Consider the following 6,000-nt stretch of genomic DNA (forward strand, 5'->3'; position numbering starts at 1 on the left):
CGCCCCCTTCCCTCTAGGCCACGCCCCCTTTCTACCCCAATGTTATGACCTGCCCACTCCCCCTCCAGGCCCCTCCTTCATCAATTAGCCACACCCACCCCAAGGCCCCTCCCCCTGCATAAGCCCTGCCCCCTCCTTTTAGCCACGCCCCCTTTCCATCCCCACTTACCCATGGAACCACCCCAGCCCCACCCCCTCCAGTCCCCGCCCCCACCCATTAGCCCCACCCACCCTGTGACCACTCCCCCTCCCTTAGCCCCACCCACCCCATGACCACGCCCCCTCCATACACCCCACCCCTCCCTTTAGGCCACGCCCCCTCCCATACCATCCCACCCCCTCCCCCTCCAGGCCCCTCCCCTCCCCTTGTATCCCCACCCACCCCTTCAAGCCCCTCCCCCTCGCCAAGCCCCACCCCTCTTTTTAGCCACGCCCCCTTTCCATTCCCACTTATCCATGTAACCACCCCAGCCCCACCCCCTCCAGTCCCCACCCACCACATGACCACGCCCCCTCCACAAGCCCCACCCCCTCCTTTAGGCCACGCCCCTTCCATCCACCCACCTCCCTCCCATTACCAACCCACCCCCTCCCCCTCCAGGCCCCTCCCCTCCCCACTAGCCCCACCCACCTCCTCAAGCCCCTCCCCCTCGCCAAGCCCCGCCCCCTCACGTGTCTCCACCCCCCCATTAGGGCGCGGAAGCCGCCAACGTGACGGGCCCGGGGGGGTCCCGGTGAAGGGCAGCCGCTTCGCCCCCAACCGCCGCCGCTTCCGCCGCTTCATGCCCCGCCCCCCGCGCGGAGGCCCCGCCCCTTACGCCGCAGGCCCCGCCCCCCAGGTCGCCCAGGCTGCCGTCACCGCCCCCGCTGCCGAGGGGGGGCCGGAGGGCGAAGGGGGCGCGGGGAGGGGCCTGCTCGGCCCCCTCCCCCCCGCCCCGCCGCCGCCGCCCCCCCCCTTCTTCTTCCGCCCGCCGCTTCGTGAGGGGGGGCGCAGGCAGCAGGAGGGACCCGAGGTGGGTACGGGGGGGGGGCCAATGGGGGGGGTTTTGGGGGGGTTGGGGGTCAATGGGGGGGGTTGGGGGGTTGGGGGTCAATGGGGGGGGTTGGGGGGGTTGGGGGTCAATGGGGGGGGTTGGGGGGGTTGGGGGTCAATGGGGGGGGTTGGGGGGTTGGGGGTCAATGGGGGGGTTGGGGGTCAATGGGGGGGTTGGGGGGGTTGGGGGTCAATGGGGGGGGTTGGGGGGGTTGGGGGTCAATGGGGGGGGGTTGGGGGTTATGGGGGGGGTTTGGGGGGGAGTTGGGGGTCAATGGGGGGGGTTGGGGGGTAACGAGGGGTTTTGGGGGTAATGAGGGGGTAACGTGGGGGCTTGGTGGGCAATGAGGGGGTTGGGGGGGTTGGGGGGGAGAAAGGGGGTTTGGGGGGGTTGGGGGGAGAGTGAGGGGTTATGGGGGGCTTGGAGGGTAAAAAGGGGATTGGGGGGGTTATGGGGGGCTTGAGAGGGCGAACGGGGGGTTTGGGGGATTTTTTGGGGTTAGGGGGGTAATGAGGGGGTAACAAAGGAATTGGGGGGGTTGGGGGGGCTTGGAGGGGCAACAAGTGGGTTTTGGGGGGGCGCAGGGGAATGGGGGCAATTGGGGGGCAAATGGGGGGGTGGGGGGGGTCTTGGGGGGCAATAAGGGGACTTGGGGGGTCCTGGGGGGGGGTTTGGGGTCCCCTCCTGACCCCCCCCTTTTTCTTCCTTCCTCCTGGTCAGACTCCTGAGGGGCGGAGCAAAAGGGCGCGGCCCCGCCTCCTGGTGGGGAGGCCCCGCCCACCGTGGCCCCCCCTGAGCGCACCCCAGGACAGCGGGGGTTCCGCCCGCGCTTCCGCAGGTAGGGGGCGGGGCTGAAGGGGAGGGCGGGGCTTAACGGGAGAGGGGAGGGGCTTAATGGTGGAGTGGGCGTGGCCTAACAGGGAGGGGCCTCAGGGTGGGACCTGGAGGTGGGCGGGGCCTTAAAAAGGGAAGGTTTAGAGAGGGAGGAGGGGCTTGGTAGAGAGGGGTGTGGTCACAAAGGGGGGTGGGCCTAAGTGGGTGGAGTCTCAAAGTGGGTGGGGCCTCAGGGGCAAGGGGCAGGGGGTGGGGGCTAAGGAGAGGAGAGGGCGTGGTTATAAAGGGGTGGGACCATAAGGGGGTGTGGCCTCAACTGAATGGGGGCGTGGCTCTAATGGTGAAGGGGTGGAGCCTTGGGTATCTGAGGAAGGGAGGAGGGACTCTGAGAGGGGGCGGGGCCATGAGGAGGGCAGGACCATAAGGGGGCGTGGCCTCACTAAGTGGGTGTGGCCTCAAGTGGAGAGGGGCGTGGCCTCCGAGGGTGGTTGGGGAGGGGGGCTCAGAGGATGGGAAGGAGGCGGAGCCTGGAGGGGGCGTGTCCCCTCTGGGCCCCACCCCCTGACTCTTGGCCCCACCCCCAGGCCGTTCCGGCCCCGTGCCCCGCCCCCAGGCTGTGGCTGAGGGAGGTGATGCTGAGAGGGCGGGGCCAGGGGCGGGGCAAGGGGCGGGGCCTGTGCCTCGAGGGCAGAGGTCCCGCCCCTACGTCCCCCGGCGCCGCCCCCCCGGCCCCGCCCGGCCTGGAACTGCCCAGGTGAGGGGGGGGGAAAAGGGATTTTGGGGTGATTTGGGGTGATTTTGGGGTTTTTGGGGTCCGGGGGGGCTTTGGGGTCATTTTGGGGTCTGTGGGATTTTGGGGAGCACGGGGGGGGGGAGGGGAGGTTTGGGGGTCCTGGGGGGCTGCAGGGGGCCCTAAGGGGGGTGGGGGGGATGGGGGGGGGCTTAGGGGTGCCCCCAGCCCCATTTTGGGGTCCTGGGGGGGGTCCCCAGGATATGGGGTGACCCCATAGAGCCCCCCCGATTTTGGGGTCGCGGGGGGGGGGGGGTCCCTAAAATTTGGGGTATCCCCATAAGGTTCTCCCCCTCCCCATTTTAGGGCCTGGGGGGGTCCCCAAGGTGTCTGGGGGGGGGTCCAGGATATGGGGGGGTCCCAGGCTATGGGGTGACCCATGGGGTCTCCCCCCCAAATTTTGGGGTCCCTCACCCTTTATTTCCCCCCCCCCCCAGCCCGCCACCCCCAAGGAGCCGCCGCCGCCCCCCCCAACTCGGCGGCCGCGGGGGGGGACACCCCGGCCAGCGCCCCCTCCCCTGAGCCCAAGGGCACCGAGGCGTCGCCGACCCCCCCGGAAATCCCCCCCTGGAGGTGAGACCCCAAAAATTCTCGTGACCCCCCCAAAAATCCGCGTGACCCCCCCAAGTCCATAACCCCCCCCCAAAGTTTGTGTGACCCCCCCAAATGTGTGACCCCCTCCAATTGTCCCCTTGGTACCCCAAATCCCCCCCTTTTGTGCCCCCCCCCCCCCCAAAAAAAATTTCCCCCTCGTGGCCCCCCATTTTGGGGTACCCCCCAAAATCCCCCCCCTTTTTTGTGCCCCCCCCCTCCACCCTTTATGGGGCCGCCCCCCCACCCCAAAATCCTCCCCCCCCACTTTGTGCCCCCCCAATCCCTTAATTTCTTTGTGCCCCCCCCCCAAAAAAATTCCCCCTTGAGCCCCCCTTTTGTTGTGCCCCCCCCCAAATCCTCCCCCCCCTCAAAAAAAAAAAAAAAACCCTCCCCCTTTTTTTGTCCCCCCACCCCCAAAATCTCCCCCCCCCCCCACACACACACATTTTGGGATGCCCCCCCTTTTTTGTCCCCCCCAACATTTTGGGGTGCCCCCCCACTGACCCCCCCCTCTCCCCACAGGTCTGCACCCCCCCCGCCACCGACTGAGCCCCCCCCCCCACCACCACCACCGGGCGGGGGGGGGGCAGGAAGAGGAGCCCCCCCCGGCGCCCCCCCCTCACCAGGTGCCCCCCCAATTTGTTTTTTGCCCCCCCCCCCCCAATTTCCCTGTTGAAGCCCCCCCCAGTAAAGGCGTTTGCACCGCAGCGACCCCCCCGCCTCGTCTGTGCCCCCCCCACCCCAAAAAAAATTTGGGGGGGGGGGTTTTGGGGCCCCCCCCACCCCAAAAAAAACCACACAAGGGTTTTGGGGGGGGGGGAGCAGCGTTTATGTACAGCGGGGGGGGGCAAAGTGGGGGGCCCCCCCGGGAGAAAAGGCACTTGGGTGGGGGGGGGACCCCAAAATGCCCCCCAAAAAATTATTTAGGGTGGGGGGACCCCAAAATGTCCCCCTAAGGTGCTTAAGGTAAAGGGGGGGGGGCAAAATTCCCCCCCCCCAAATTATTTAGGGTGAGGGGGGGTCCTCAAAATACCCCCCCCCCAATTATTTGGGGTGGGGGGGCCCCCAAAAAGCCCCCCCCAAGGTGCTAAAGGGAAGGGGGGGACCCCGAAATGCCCCCCCAAAATTATTTAGGGTGAGGGGGGGACCCCAACATTGCCCCCCCAATTATTTAGGGTGGGGGGGGTCCCAAAATGCCCCCCCCCCCCCCCCCAAAAAAAAAAACATTTGGGGTCCTGGGGGGTCCCAAATTGCAGGATTTGGGGGATTTCCCCCAAAAACTTGGGGTTGGGGGGGGGGGCACAGGGAGCAGAAATTACTTTTTTTTTTAGGTTTTTTCCCCAAATTTCAAGGTGGGGGGGGGGGGGTGAAACTGTGGGTTTTGGGTGATTCTCCCAAAATTTAAGGTTTTTGGTTTTGGGGGGGGGCTCGCTGGGGTCCCAGGTGGGTTTTGGGGGAATTTTCCCCAAATTTGGGGTTTTGGGGGAGTCCAGTGCGACTTTTTTGGGGATTTCACCCCAAAATAGTGTTTTTTTTTTGGGGGGGGGCACAAATAGCAGCTTTGGGGGATTCCCCCCCAAATTTGGGGTCTTTTGGGGGGCGTCCCCGAAAATGACGTCACAGGGAGGGATTTTGGGGCGGTTTCACCCAAAATTTGGGGTTGGGGGGGGGGCGAGGATCCTACACGCACACCACAAGCAGCGCTTTTGGGGGAAATTCCCCAAATTTTGGGTTTTCTTTGAGGGGGGGGGGTCCCAAAAAGGGGTCACAAGCAGCGGGTTTGGGGGAAAAGTCCCCAAATTTGGGCTTTTTGGGGGGATTTCCCAAATTTTGGGGAGTTTCGGTGTGGGGGGGGTCTCAAACGTGGGTAACAAAGTGCAGATTTTGGGTGTTTTCCCCCAAAAAAAGTTAGTGTTTTTTTTTGGGGGGGGGTGTTTTTTTTTAGGGGGGCCCCTTTGCGTCACAAGCAGCAGCTTTTGGGGCGATTCCCCCGAATTTGGGGGTTTTGGGGGTCCCTGATCAAAAAAAAAGGAGGTTTTGGGGGAATTCCCTGAAAATTTAGTGGTTATTTTTTTGAGGGGGGGGGCTCAAAATGGGGCAGAAGCAGCAGCTTTTGGGGCAATTTCCCCTGGTTTTGGGCTTTTTCTTTGCGGGGGGGTCCCAAAGTGAGGGTTTTTGGGGGGATTTCCCCCAAATTCTTTTTTTGGGGGGGTTCATTTGAGGCCCCCCCTCAAATTTTTTTTACGGGGGGGGGTCTCAAGGTCTCAATGGGGCCCCCTCAATTTAATTTGGGGGGGGGGGGCTCCTTTGGTTCCTTCTGTATTTTTGGGGGGGGTAGGGGTCACTTGTGGCCCCCCCTTAAATATTTTAGGGGGGGCCTCAAATGAGACCCCCCCCAATTATATTTTTGGGGGGGGGGTCATTTGAGGCCCCCCCTTAACATTTTTTTTTGGGGGGGGGTATCATTACCCCCTCTTAAGCTTTTTACAGTGGGGGGGGCCCAGCTGAGACCCCCCCCCAATTAAATTTTTTTGGGGGGGCTCTCTTATGACCCCCTCTTTATAGGTTTTTTTTTTGGGGGGGGGCTCTCCTTTAACCCCCCCTTTATTTTTTTTGAGGGGGGGTCATAGTAGAGCCCCCCCTTTATTATTTTTTGGGGGGGGGCTCTCCTATGACCCCCCTTATATTTTTTTGAGGGGGGGCTCATAGGAGACCCCCCCTTTTATTTTTTTTTCGGGGGGGGGCTAT

General features: G+C 63.9%; 1 protein-coding gene across 1 annotated transcript in view; it reads right to left on the reverse strand.

The window, feature by feature from the left end:
- The window catches only part of EIF5A (eukaryotic translation initiation factor 5A), a 23,076-nt gene that overhangs the window by 16,619 nt on the left and 457 nt on the right, over window positions 1-6,000 (reverse strand). The window lies entirely within an intron of this gene.

This window comes from Aythya ferina, assembly GCF_964211825.1.
Source record: "Aythya ferina genome assembly, contig: HAP1_SCAFFOLD_456, whole genome shotgun sequence".
Lineage (NCBI taxonomy): Eukaryota > Metazoa > Chordata > Aves > Anseriformes > Anatidae > Aythya > Aythya ferina.